Genomic DNA, 15,001 nt, shown 5'->3' with positions numbered 1-15,001 from the left:
TTCATAAGAGCAAAATACTACCTTGACTTATATAAACATTTTCTGAATCGTGGTACAAAAGTTTGCAGTTGCTGCACCTCAAAAATGTGATTCCTCATCTCAATCTTACCCCCGGAGACACTAAATGGTATGGAAAACTCCCCGGGGTGATACTCTACATCATGGGAGTTGAAGTAACTGCAGTAAGTACTGTACCCTAAAAACTAAACCACCCTTTCAAGAGGAGAATACTTTGCAAAGGGAGAAGTTAAATATTCAAATGAGGAGAAGAATCCATTCTAGTAAAGTTAAGGAAAGTAGACATACAATTGAGATTAACAGTTATGCATTATGGATGTTCCGTAACAAGGTCACAAAAGATTGTTAACCTAATAGTATATATTGACCTAATAACTTGATCATTATCATTCCTGTAAGAATATCAACACAGGCTTGGGTATTAGGTTAACAAATTAGTATTTGTGAAGTTGGGAAGAAACAGCAAGATGCGTTCAGAATCAGAACTGCAGATGGTTAAAACATGGATTCTTTTATTCTCCTAGACTGCCTCTGCTGGTACATGTATATGGTAGCTTTAGGTGGGCAAAGTGCACAATGCAATTCTCAATATACTACATCTTTCACTTTAGAACCTGGCTTGGCTGGACTAATGGGATGGACACCTTATTTTTGCTCACCGTTTGAGGGGGGCTAAAGATAATCTCCCTCGGAAGGCCCAATGTCAGCAATGAAACTACTGACACTAGTCCAATGAGGGATGGTATTGGGTTGCAGTTGAGGCACATTGATGCAAACGTGTAATGGCTGGTTGGCCCTTAGCTGAGTGATGTGGGAGTGCCAATTTTACTTCACATACCCACACACCCAGCAAAAGTGAAGGGTGGCAGAACAATACTAAAATTGTCTTGTATGTTTTCTTAGGGGATGGGCCTGGAAACGGCAAAGTTGCCCAAAAAATGTTGCTTGTAGACTACGAAATTCTAACTGATCATGCGTCTTTTACGAGCATCGATAAAATTAAAGTTTGGCAAGTCATGTGATGAAAATAACCCCAGCAGCAGGGAGACTTTCTCAGTTAGCAACTTGAGTATGACTGCTAGAGGATGATGTGGGGGGATTCAAAGTGTGTACCTCAACGACATTGTGAAATGGAGATTGTTCCACCATTCAGAGGGTTAAATACTGTTACAGCAGTTAGTCTGCTTTCCAACAATGCCTCTCAAGTTAGATGCTGATTTGCGTGAATATTTTGCAATAAATTTTAAGAATTTAAAAAGAATTAATAGTGATGTTTGTGAATCACATTTAGTCACAGTCTGAGTTCTGTGAAATAGATTTCTGGGGGTTACTAAACTTCTTAAATCAAAAAAATCCCGAGTGCTAGTCATATATTACGGCGCCAGTCCTGGCGCCAAGAGGCACTTGGTATTTCTTGTACTGGCAGATGTATTTCAGTTAAGTCATAGACTGAAGTCTGAAAACAATGATATGGTCGTTTTCCTCAGTCAAGTACTCGAGTCAGTTTGAGTCAATAATGAGAACCAAATGAAAAAAGGAGTCAAGCTAACATCTGTGGGTCTGCTACATATGACACACGTTCACTGTGAGGCTTGCATGATGTGCAATTATATTAACAATGACTTGACATGAAAATCTGTAACTTTGTTTCTAAATGTACTGCACATTATTTCGCAGCAGCACGCATAATCCTCAGAGACTTTTATGCATCCTATGTGTGTTGAAATTTTCCAGCCCTTTTCAAGTTGTGATGAGCAAGTGAATGAATGAATTCCATCTCTTTTTTTTTCTTCTAGTGTTCTCTTTGGAGTAAATCTCCTCAGTAGAGCAATGCTGGGACAGTAAAAACCAAGCTGAGGTCAAGTACTTTGTGAGCAGTCAGGTGTGTAAAACAGGAGCAGTCGGCCAAACTTGAGGTTCAGTCTTTTGCACCCCACCTCACCCACCCTATCAAAAAGCCATTTGTAAATCCGGGTTTGTGCTGTTCCACCCAGCTCAATATTAGCATTTTGTATTACAACGCACACAGCCCCTGAGCACAATTTCAGGATGAATAAAGAGAGACTGACCTTAATGAACACTGTTTATCGACAGTACTGTCTCAGCATAATATTTTGTCTCATTCTTTCCTACTCATTTTTCGATTGTGTATCAACTGGAATTGGATCAAGGAAATTTTAATGGCACAAAGTACATCTTGAGCGTGCCAGAACGATTATAGCTAAGTACTTTGCTATAACAGGGCTAACATTCATTATAAATGGTGCTATGGGACCTGCCAAAACCCTTTTTCATCATCTCCGCTCTTTTTTGTTTTAAAAGTGGGGACAAATTAGCTTGCATCCATTATGATTGAAATCAGCACTCTGTATTAGTGTACAAACTTTAGTTCAAATACTTACATAGGAATTCATTGCCTCTTATTGTCTACCTACATATTCAAGTACACACATCTATATTCTCTATCCAGTGTTTTTATTGGTTTCCATAGTTAATAGTGAGATGAATTGTTACTGCCAATCAATATATAGTCTCTTTCATGACATTAGAATGTTCAAGGTTGTTCAGCCAATTAACTACTTGGTAATTGTGGTATTTTGTAAAAGTGTGCTCATTGTTATAGCATAAGTAAACACTGCCGACTGATGGCAAGTTCCCACAACCAGCAATGAGATGAATTATTAATTTAACTGTTACAGTATTGCTTTGTTGAGGGATAAGTATTGGTCAAGATACTTATATTAAAAAAAAATTCTCCTCTTTGAATAGTTCTACTTATGTCCACCTCAGAACACAGCTGGGATCTCAGTTTAAAGTCTCATTTGAATGACAGCATCCACAACACTGTAGCACCCCCTCAGTGGGCTATGTGTTCAGATCTTTGGCATGGGGCTTGAACCCAGAATCTTCTGATTTAAGGGAAAGAGCGCAGCCACTGAGCCACAGCTAACATCTGAAAGGGAAATTGAATAAAAGCTACTAAATAAAACAAAAGCCATAATGTTAAAAACAATAATTAATACAGGGGACAGCAATTCAAAGGTAGCAATCTAACCTTGGAAAGTTCAAATGCCTATTCTAATTTGAAGACGTCCTCTGAGCCCTTTCCATAAGTTTGCTGTCTTAGAATGAGTGCCAGATATCCGTTCTATATTTTCAAGGCAGCTACTGCAGATTTTGACCAGATATATCTTAAGTATTGAAACATAAGGAATCAACTCCCAATTAGTTCATTCAAGTGTACGGACTCTGAATTTGATTCGCTCCAAGTGATGTCAATGAGCTGAACCATGTTGTCTACTGGATCACTGTTAATCTATTGCTATGCAACCGAGTTTCAATCATCCGATGTATTTCTGTACATAGTAAATATAGAAGTGTTCAGAAACTGGAGTTGATTTTGGATATATTAAGTTTGTTTGAGCTCAAACGTGAGTAATAGCCCAATGCTACCAAAAGGTTGCTGTGTCTTAACTATATACGAGGAAAAGAACAGCAATCTACAAACAGCCATTCCTAATCCTTCTCAAACACAGACTGTCATGGAGCAATCCTTGCTCACACAGGGGAATTCTAGTTGGATATAATAATGAAAAACACATTTGCATCCAACTTCCAAGTTAACCACACAGACGTATTTTAATTGTGTATATATTGGAAGGGCTTTGTAAGGCGGCATGAAAGACTTGAAGTGAATTATTTTAACCCTCTCTAAGTCTGTTCAGAACCAAATTCCTGATTCACTTAATGCATTTATTCATCCAATACTTGTGAATGTACAACTTGAAGAAACAACATTTCAGCACCAGTGGGTTTATTTTCTTTTGCCCTACTTACACATATGCCATGGATAGGATTGAAATTTGGTTAATTGATTTCTGGAGCTGATTGTACCACATTTAGTCTGGTAGGGAGAGCTTTCTCCACTCTCATTCACTCCTACTCATTCTGTCATCCCTGTGGCCACAATTGCATCGAGAAATATTGAAACTTGGTCATCAAGGGGATGTGTTCAAATGTTAACGGTGGCCAGGTTTTTAACTTGCAGTGGGATCATGAAAACTACTGACACACCGTTATAAATGAAAGCAAAGCTCGGAATTGAACAGTTTGAGAGAGAAAATCTAGATGGAACACCTTTTATCAAAGTACCTCAAATTTGTGAAAATAATTATACATAAAAGGAGAATAAAACATCATTGTTTAGAGATTCATCTGCTAGACCAGGCACTAATCTTGATGGAGTGGCATTGCAGAGCAGCTTCAATCAAAGCAAATACTGCACCTTCCCAGTGAGTCACCTGCCTCAAAAATCTCCCTTATGAATCTCCGTATCAAATTTTGTTTGACTGCCCCTGTGAAGTCCTTCGTGATTATATTGTAGGCACTATATAAATGCAAGTTGTTTTTTTTCTTGTCATTGAATAATGGAGCTTTCTGGAGTTTGGCAACAGTTCAATTCTCTCTGGCTGGTTGGAATTTTAGCCCCATTGCTTTCAATGGAACTGCTCTAGGACACTCCTTGCTGGAGTTGGCGGGGACGAATGGATGAACTGGTCCTAGAGAAGCCTTTTTTTTAAAAAAAAAAGACAACAATTATTTGTGACTGAGAAAGATATATTTTTAGACAACTATATATCCATACTTTCTATCCATTTTAAGGTGTTTCTTTAGGACTTCATATTGCACACTAATTCCAACAAGGAGCAACTTGATTCACTCATATATTCAGCAAAGTCTCTTCTGATTGAGTGGCTACTGTCCCCAAGCTACATTGGAATGAATGTCTTGTTCAGTGCAAAACATGTGTTCCAGACATAAAGGTCCTTTATTACTGTTGGTATAACTCTTTCATTTCAAACATAAGAAAAGTCTCTCCATCTTCCCTTGACCTTCCACAAAACTCCATCACCAAATCCCCTACCGTCACCATCATAGAGTAACTATTGGCCAGAAAGTGAACTGGACCACCCATATCAACCTAATCGTTGCACGAGAAGAACAAAAGCTTGGTATACTCAACAAGTGGCTCGCCACCCGATTCATCAAAGATTCTCCATGTACAAGACAAGTCAGAAATGGGATGGATTACTCACTGCTCATCTGGACAGGCACAAATGCACCAACACTTGAAGCTGGACACCCTCCTGGTCAGGACAGTTTGCTAGATTGGTACCCATACTCCTTGGATTCGTCATCAACTCCTTCCAGCACTGTGGCCGCACTGCAGCAATTCACAAGAGTTACTTCAACAACAACTGCCTCTCCTGTGACTTGCACCACGAGAAGGGCGAGAGCATCATCCTGATGTGGACATGTATGGCTAGTCTTTAACTGTCGTTGAGCTCTGGAAATCTACATCATTGTGGGTGAGTCATTGACATAAGGGTTGCAGCTTTGCTAGTGCCATGCGCACATCCAGCAAACACTTTTTTTGAAGGATCAAAGGGTCATCGTTAACCTTGTAAATCTGCAGGAACTTGCAGCATTGCCTAACATTGCAACAGTTTAAAATGCTTTGTGTGATGACTTTCTGACTTTGTGAAGAAGGAAATGCTTATAACTCAGCTTGGCGTTGGAGTGGGGGAGAAATCTTTTTTGCTTACACAGGGGTGCAAATGATGCCTCTTCAGGTTGGCAAAGGTTGGCCAGATACATTTTACATCACCATTCTGGATGTTTGCTGAGTTAGTACCAAGTCCTAAGGGCTGAAATTTCAAAGCTTTCACAGAATCTCACAGTGCAGAAGAGGCCCTTCGGCCCATCGAGTTTGCACCGATGCGTGAGAAACACCTGACCTACCTACCTAATCCCATTTACCAGCACTTGGCCCATAGCCTTGAATGTTATGATGTGCCAAGTGCTCATCCAGGTACTTTTTAAAGGATGTGAGGCAACCCGCCTCCACCACCCTGCCAGGCAGTGCATTCCAGACCGTCACCACCCTCTGGGTAAAAAAGTTTTTCCTCACATCCCCCCTAAACCTCCTGCCCCTCACCTTGAACTTATGCCCCCTTGTGACTGACCCTTCAACTAAGGGGAACAGCTGCTCCCTCTCCACCCTGTCCATGCCCCTCATAATCTTGTACACCTCAATCAGGTCGCCCCTCAGTCTTCTCTGCTCCAACGAAAACAATCCAAGTCTATCCAACCTCTCTTCATAACTTAAATGTTTCATCCCAGGCAACATCCTGGTGAATCTCCTCTGCACCCCCTTCCTATAATGTGGCGACCAGAACTGCACACAGTACTCCAGCTGTGGCCTCACCAAGGTTCTATACAATTCCAACATGATCTCCCTACTTTTGTAATCTATGCCTCAATTGATATAGGCCCATTTTTTAACCAGGGTCGGATTAATACACAGGCCTACTGGGGCCCAGCCAAACATGGGGCCTCACCACAATGAAGAGAAGCTGCACCAACCATAGTCCCAAATGCCTTTTTCACCACCCCATTAACATGCCCCTCTGCCTTCAAGGATCTGTGGAGACACACGCCAAGGTCACTTTGTTCCTCAGAACTTCCTAGTGCCATGCCGTTCATTGAATAATTCCTTGTCAAATTACTCCTTCCAAAGTGTATCACCTCACTTTTCAGGGTTAAATTCTATCTGCCACTTATCTGCCCATTTGACCATCCCGTCTATATCTTCCTGTAGCCCAAAACACTCAACCTCACTGTTAACAACCCGGCCAATCTTTGTGTCATCCGCAAACTTACTAATCCTACCCCCCACATACGCATCTATATCAAAGAACAAAGAAAAGTACAGCACAGGAACAGGCCCTTCGGCCCTCCAAGCCTGCGCCGATCACATTGCCTGTCAACTAAAACATTTTGCACTTCCGGGCTCTATTCCCATCCTATTCATGTATTTGTCAAGCTGCCTTTTAAACACCACTATCGTACCTGCTTCCACCACCTTCTCAGGCAGCGAATTCCAGACACTCACTACCCTCTGCGTAAAAAAACTTGCCCTGCACATCTCCTCTATAGTTTTCTCCTCTCACCTTAAATCTGTGTCCCCTAGTAATTGACTCTTCCACCCTGGGAAAAATATTCTGACTATCTACTCTGTCCATGCCACTCATAATTTTGTAAACATCTATCAAGTCGCCCCTCAATCTCCGTCGCTCTAGTGAGAACAATCCGAGTTTCTCCAATCTCTCCTCATAGCTAATAACCTCCAGACCAGGCAGCATCCTGGTAAACCTTCTCTGCACCCTCTCCAATGCCTCCATATCCTTCTGGTAATGTGGTGACCAGAAGTGTACACAATATTCCAAGTGTGGCCTAACCAAGGTTCTATACAGCTGCAGCATGACTTCCCAGCTTTTATACTCAATACCCCTGCCGATGAAGGCAAGCATGCCACATGCCTTCCTGACCACCTTATCCACCTGCGTTGCCACTTTCAGTGACCTGTGGACCTGTACACCCAGATCCCTCTGCCCGTCAATGCACTTAAGGGTTCTGCCATTTACTGTATAATTCCTGCCTGTATTAGACCTTCCAAAATGCATTACCTTGCATTTGTCCGGATTAAACTCCATCTGCCATTTCTCCGCCCCAGTCTCCAACCGATCTATATCCCATTGAATCCTTTGGCAATCCTCTTCACTATCTGCAACTCCTCCAACCTTAGTGTCGTCTGCAAACTTACTAATTATCCCAGTTACATTTTCCTCCAAATCATTTATGTATACTACAAACAGCAAAGGTCCCAGCACTGATCCCTGTGGAACTCCACTTGTCACAGCTCTCCATTCAGAAAAGCACCCTTCCACTGGTACCCTCTGTCTTCTATGACCAAGCCAATTCTGTATCCATCTTGCCAGCTCACCTCTGATCCCATGCGACTTTACCTTCTGTACCAGTCTGCCATGAGGGACCATGTCAAAGGCCTTACTGAAATCCATGTATATAACATCCACTGCCCTTCCATCGTCGATCATCTTTGTCACTTCCTCGAAAAACTCGATCAAGTTAGTGAGACACGACCTCCCCTTCACAAAACCGTGCTGCCTCTCACTAATACGCCCATTTGCTTCCAAATGGTAGTAAATCCTGTCACGAAGAATCTTCTCCAATAATTTCTCTACCACTGATGTAAGGCTCACCGGCCTGTAATTTCCTGGGTTATCCCTGCTACCCTTCTTAAACAATGGAACAACATTGGCCATTCTCCAGTCCTCCAGGACCTCACCTGTAGCCAGTGAGGATACAAAGATTTCTGTCAAGGCCCCAGCAATCTCCTCCCTTGCCTCCCTCAGTACTCTGGGGTAGATCCCATCTGGCCCTGGGGACTTATCCACCTTAATATTCTTCAAGATGCCTAACACCTCCTCTTTTTTGATCTCAACATGATCCAGCTATCTTCCCTAGACAACTCGACCGCTAAGTCCTCTTTGGTGAATACTGATGAGAAGTATTCATTTAGTATCTCTCCCATTTCTTCTGGCTCCACACACAGATTCCCACCTCTGTCCCTGAGTGGGCCTACCCTTTCCCTGGCTACCCTCTTGCTATTTACATATGTACAAAAGTCCTTGGGATTTTCCTTAATCCTGGTTGCCAGTGACTTTTCATGACCCCTTTTAGCCGTTCTGACTCCTTGCTTAAGTTTCTTCCTACTTTCTTTATATTCTCCACGGACTTCATCTGTTCCCAGCCTTCTAGCCCTTACGAATGCTTCCCTTTTCTTTTTGACTAATCTCACAATATCCTTCGTTATCCAAGGTTCCTGAAACTTGCCATGCTTATCCTTCATCCTAGCAGGAACATGTCGGTCTTGAATTCTTATCAACTGACGTTTGAAAGCCCCCCACATGTCAGTGGTTGATTTGCCCTTAAACATCCGCTTCCAGTCTAGATTCCTCAGTTCCTGCCTAATATTGTTATAATTAGCCTTCTCCCAGTTAAGCACTTTAACCCGAGGACTCCTGTTATCCTTATCCACCAGTACCTTGAAACTTACTGAATTATGGTCACTTTTCCCGAAATGCTCCCCTACTGAAACTTCAACCACCTGGCCGGGGTCATTCCCTAATACCAGGTCCAGTATTGCCCCTTCCCTTGTTGGACTATCTACGCATTGTCTCAGGAAGCCCTCCTAGATGCACCTTACAAATTCTGCACCATCCAAACCCCTAGCACTAAGTGATTCCCAGTCAATATAGGGAAAGTTAAAATCACCCACCACAACAACCCTATTGCTTTTACATCTTTCCAAAATCTGCTTACATAACTGTTCCTCAATTTCCCGCCGGCAATTGGGAGGCCTATAGTAAACCCCCAACATTGTGACTGCATCCTTCCTATTCCGGAGCTCTACCCATATTGCCTCGCTGCATGAGCCCACCGAGGTGTCCTCCTGTCGTACAGCTGTGATATTCCCTTTAACCAGCAGTGCAACTCCCCCACCTCTTCTACATCCCTCTCTATCCTGCCTGAAACATCTAAATCCTGGAACGTTTATCTGCCAATCCTGTCCATCCTTCAACCAAGTGTCTGTAATAGCAATAACATCATAGTCCCAAGTACTAATCCAAGCTCTAAGCTCATCTGCCTTGCCTGTTATACTTCTCGCATTGAAATGCATTTGTTTCAGATCCCCAGTCCCACTGTGTTCAGTAATTTCTCCCTGCCTGCCCTTCCTTTTAGTCCTACTGGCCATATTCACTGGTTCCCAGTCATTTATTTCACCTGCTGACCTATTGCTCTGGTTCCCACCCCCCTGCCATACTAGTTTAAACCCTCCCAAGTGACACTAGCAAACCTCATAGCCGGGACATTGGTGCCCCTCCAGTTTAGATGCAACCCATCAATCGTTTATATAAATGATGAATAATAGGGGAAACAGCACAGATCCCTGTGGTACGCAACTGGACACTGGCTTCCAGTCACTAAAGCATCCTTCTGTCATCACCCTCTGCCTCCTACAACTAAGCCAATTTTGAATCCACCTTATCAAATTACCCTGTATCCCATGTGCATTTGCCTTCTTTATAAGTCTCCCATGTGGGACCTTGTCAAAGGCTTTGCTGAAATCCATATTAACTACATCAACTGCACCACCCTCATCTACACACCTGGTCACCTCCTCAAAAAATTCAGTCAAATTTGTTCGGCATGACCTCCCTCTGACAAAGCCATGCTGACTATCCCTGATCAAACCTCGCCTCTCCAAGTGGAGATAGATTCTCTCCTTCAGAATTTCCTCCAATAGTTTCCCTACCACTGACGTGAGACTCACTGGCCTGTAGTTCCCTGGCTTATCTCTACAACCCTTCTTAAATAGCAGAACCACATTAGCTGTTCTCCAGTCCTCTGGCACCTCCCCTGTGGCCAGAGAGTAATGAAAAATTTTGGTCAGAGCCTCCCTTGCCTCCCTCAGCAGTCTGGGACACAAATCATCCGGATCTGGAGATTTGTCCACTTTTAAGTCTGCCAACACCTCCAATACCTTGTCACTCCCTATATCAATTAGCTCAAGAACCTCGCAGTCTCTCTCCCTGAATTCGATACCTTCATCCTCATTCTCTTGGGTGAAGACGGATGTGAAGTATTCGTTCAACACTCTCTACCGATGTCCTCTGGCTCCACCCATAGATTGTCCCCTTGGGGCCTAATGGGCCCTACTCTTTCCCTGGTTATCCTCTTCCCATTGATATACTTATAGAATATCTTGGGATTTTCCCTACTTTTACCAGCCAGAGCTTTCTCATATCCCCTCTTTGCTCTCCTAATTGCTTTCTTAAGCTCCACCCTGCACTTTCTGTACTCCACTCATGCCTCCGCTGATTTGCTTCCCTTGTACCTGCTAAAAACCTCTCTTTTCCTTCTCATCGTATCCTGAATATCTCTGGTCATCCATGGTTCTCTGGGCTTGTTACTCCTTCCGGTCACCCCAGAGGGAACATGTTGAGCCTGTGCCCTCCCCATTTCCTTTTTGAACACCCCCTACTGCTCCTCTGTAGAATTCCCCACAAGTAGCTGTTTCCAGTCTACCTTGGCCAGATCCTGCCTTATTTTACTAAAATCCGCTCTCCCCTAATCCAAAACATTTATTTTTCAAAAACTAAGCAAGTGTATATTATGACAGAAATAGCATTGCCTCACAGCTTGATTAAGAGGTCTTGGGGCTGTATTTGATGCTCTCTACACCCTAACCACTCCCACCACAAAGTAGTTAAAAACACAAATGTGTCGTAAAAAGATTAGGCCTGTACAATGTTAATATACCACATTAATAAGAAAGCAAACCCTGTCATAAGAAAGTACACTTAAAAATGAAGTTGATTTGAAGGTTGGTGCAGCTTCTTTTCATTGTGGTGAGGCCCCACGTTTGGCTGGGCCCCAGTAGGCCTGTGTATTAATCCGACCCTGGTTAAAAAAATGTTAGATGTTACATCTAACCACTGTGGTATTTAATCTATACTCTGTCATTGTCTCTCTTTTATTTTTTGATAGTTTCTTTCTCCACTGACATTGTGGGCTAGGAACAAATGTGACAGCTGCTGGCAATTACTTCTATAGCTTCGTGGCATAATGATGAGACGAGACTCTATGAAACTTCAAGCAAGATTTATGTTGTTCTAAAACATTCTTGTAAGAATTCTGATGACTCCTTATGTTGGATTCAAGGCCTATTTCTTTTTTAATAAGAGTTGAAATACAAATGGAAAATAGCGCTATCTTTTATTGTGCTGATCGCCATTTGCTTCGGTCTAGCACTTAAGACAAATTAGGCTGATTATTTCATCTCTAAGAATGTTGTTTTTGTAACAAATCAGATTTCCAATGGATACCTCAATAACACCATGGTGTTTATTAACCCTGTGTTCAACTAACCCAGATATCTAGTAACTGTCAAATTTAGTTTTGTAGCAAGTTGTAGCACAGAAACATGCCATCAAGTCTTCAGTAATGGTTTTTCTCCTGGCAGTCTCACTTTTTCTTTCTACTCCCCTGACTCTTGAATATTCCCCTTGTGTCCATGTAACTAATTTCCTATTTAAGAGGTACGACAGACTACTGCAGTGGCAGTTTGTGCTAGAGAATTTCTCATCCTAACAGCCCCTTGAGTAAATGTTTCCTAACTTTATCTCTCAATTCTTGGTGGTTATCTTTAACTTCTTGCCTTGCAATCTATCACTGTAATAACCCTTCATAACCTTCAAGGCTTCAGTTGGATCACCTCTTAATCATCCCAGTTCTAATGAAAAGGCTCCAAGTCCCTACAACCTTGGTAACACCCCAAGTTACCCTACACTTTTATTTAAATATTCATTTATGGGATGTGGGCATCGCTGGCTAGATCAACATTTATTGCCCATCCCTGATTGTCCTTGAGGAGGTGGTGGTGGTGAGTTGCCTTCTTGAACAGCTGCAGTCCATGTGGTGTAGGTGCACCCACAGTGCTGATAGGCAGGGAGTTCCAGGATTTTAACCCAGTGAATGAAAGAAAGGCAATACATTTCCAAGTCAGGATGGTGAGTGGCTTGGAGGGGAACTTCCAGCTGGTGGTGTTCCCATGTGTCTGCTGCCCTTGTCCTTATAGATGGTTGCGGTTGTGGGTTTGGAAGGTACTGTCTAAGGATGCTTGGTGAGTTCCCGCAGTGCATGTTGTAAGTGGTGTACTCTGCTGGCACTGTGCATCGGTGGGGGGGGTAGTGAATGTTTGTGGATGGAGTGCCAAGCAAATATGTTGCTTTGTCATGATAGTGTCAAGTTTCTTGAGTATTGCTGGAACTGCACTTGTCCAGCAAAATGGAGAGTATTCCATCACACTCCTGACTTGTGCCTTATAGATGTTGGACAGGCTTTGGGGAGTCAGGAGGTAAGTTACTCGCCATAGGATTCCTAGACTCTGACCTGCTGTTGTAGCGTTAGTATTTATATGTATTTATATGGCTAGTCCAGTTCAGTTTCTGGTCAGTGGCAACGCCCAGGATGTTGTTAGTGGGGGATTCAGCGATGGTAATGCCATGGAATGTCAAGGGGTGATGGTTAGATTGTCTCTTGTTGGAGATGGTCATTGCCTGCCATCTGTGTGGTGTGAATGTTACTTGCCACTTGTTAGCCCAAGCCTCGATATTGTCCAGATCTTGCTGCATTTGGACATGGCCTGCTTCAGTATCTGAGGAGACATGAATGGTACTGAATGTTGAGCAATCATCGATGAACATTCCCACTTCTGACCTTATGGTGGAAGGAAGGTAATTGATGAAGCAGCTGAAGATGGTTGGGCCTAGGACACTACCCTGAAGAACTCCTGCAGTGAAGTCCTGGAACTGAGATGTCTGACCCCCAACAACCATAAGCATCTTCCTTTGTGCCAGTATAACTCCAACCAGCGATGAGTTTTCCCCTGATTCCCATTGACTCCAGTTCCTTAATGTCACACTTGGTCAAATGCTGTCTTGATGTCAAGGGCAGTCACACGCACCTCACCTCTGTAGTTCAGCTCTCTTACCCGTGCTTGAGGCAAAGCTGTCATGAAGTCAGGAGTTAAGTGGCCCTGGCAGAATCCAAACTGAGCGTCAGTGAGCAGGTTATTGCTAAGCAAATGCAGCTTGATGGCTGCATGTCGATGACCCCTTCCATTACTTTACTGATGATCAAGAGTAGAATAATGGGACGGTAATTGGCCAGGTTGGATTTGTTCTGCTTTTTGTGTACGTGACATACCTGGGCAATATTCCACATTGTCAGGTAAATGCCAATGTTGTAGCTGTACCGGAACAGCTTGGCTAGGGGCACGGCAAGTTCTGGAGCACCAGCCTTCAGTACTATTGCTGGAATATTGTCAAGGCCCATGGCCTTTGCAGTATCCAGTGCCTTCAGCCATTTCTTGGCTGATATCTCATGGAATAAATTGGACTGGCTGAAGACTGGCATCTGTGATGCTGGGGACCTCTGGAGGAGGCCGAGATGCATCAGCCACTCGGCACTTCTGGCTGAAGATTATTGCAAATCCTTCAGCCTTATCTTTTGCACTGATGTGCTGGGCTCCTCCATCATTGAGGATGGGGATGTTTGTGGAGCCTCCTCCAGTGAGTTGTTTAATTGTCCACCACCATTCACGACTGGATGTGGCAGGACTGCAGAGGGTAGATCTGATCTGTTGGGTGTGGAATCGCTTTGCTCTGTCTATTGCCTTCTGTCTATGCTGTTTGGCATGTAAATAGTCCTGTGTTGTAGCTTCACTAGGTTGACATCTCATTTTGAGGTATGCCTGGTGCTGCTCCTGGCATGCCCCCCTGCACTCTTCATTAAACCAGGGCTGAGCCCCTGGCTTGGTGGTATTTGTGGAGTGGGGGGGTATGCTGGGTTATGAGGTTACAGACTGTGGCTGAGTACAATTCTGCTGCTGCTGATGGCCCATAGCACCTCATGGTGGTCCAGTCTTGAGTTGCTGGATCTGTTTGAAATCTATCCCAATTAGTACAGTGGTAGTGCCACACAACATGATGAAGGGTGTCCTCAATGTGAAAGCCGGTCTTTGTCTCCACAAGGACTGTGTAGTGGTCACTCCTACCAATATTGTCATGGACAGATGTATCTGCAGCAAGCAGGTTGGTAAGGATGAGGTCAAGTATGTTTTTCCCTCTTATTGGTTCCTTCACCACCTGCCTCAGGCCCAGTCTAACAGTTACGTCCTTTAGGACTTGGCCAGCTCGGTCTGTAGTGGTGCTACCAAGCCACTCTTGGTGATAGAAATTGAAGTCCCCCAGCCAGAGTGCATCCTGTGCCATTGCCACCCTCAGTGCTTCCTCGGTGGTTATCAGCATAGAGGAGCACTGCTTGGGGGGGGGGGGGGGGGGGGGGGGGGGGATGGTATGTTATCAGCAGGAGGTTTCCTTGCCCATGTTTGACTTGATGCGATGAGACTTCATGGGGTCCAGAGTCAATGCTGAGAACTTCCAGGGCAATTCCCTCCCAACTGTAAACCAGCCACCTCTGCTGGGTCTGACCT

At 43.6% G+C, this 15,001-nt stretch overlaps 1 protein-coding gene across 1 annotated transcript in view; it reads left to right on the top strand.

Annotated features, from left to right (window-relative positions):
* The window catches only part of fmn2b (formin 2b), a 399,672-nt gene that overhangs the window by 170,271 nt on the left and 214,400 nt on the right, over nucleotides 1-15,001 (top strand). The gene's annotated exons all lie outside the window — the stretch shown is intronic.

This window comes from Cetorhinus maximus, chromosome 14, assembly GCF_964194155.1.
Source record: "Cetorhinus maximus chromosome 14, sCetMax3.hap1.1, whole genome shotgun sequence".
Classification (NCBI taxonomy): Eukaryota; Metazoa; Chordata; class Chondrichthyes; order Lamniformes; family Cetorhinidae; genus Cetorhinus; species Cetorhinus maximus.
This window is presented reverse-complemented; position numbering and strand designations above follow the sequence as displayed.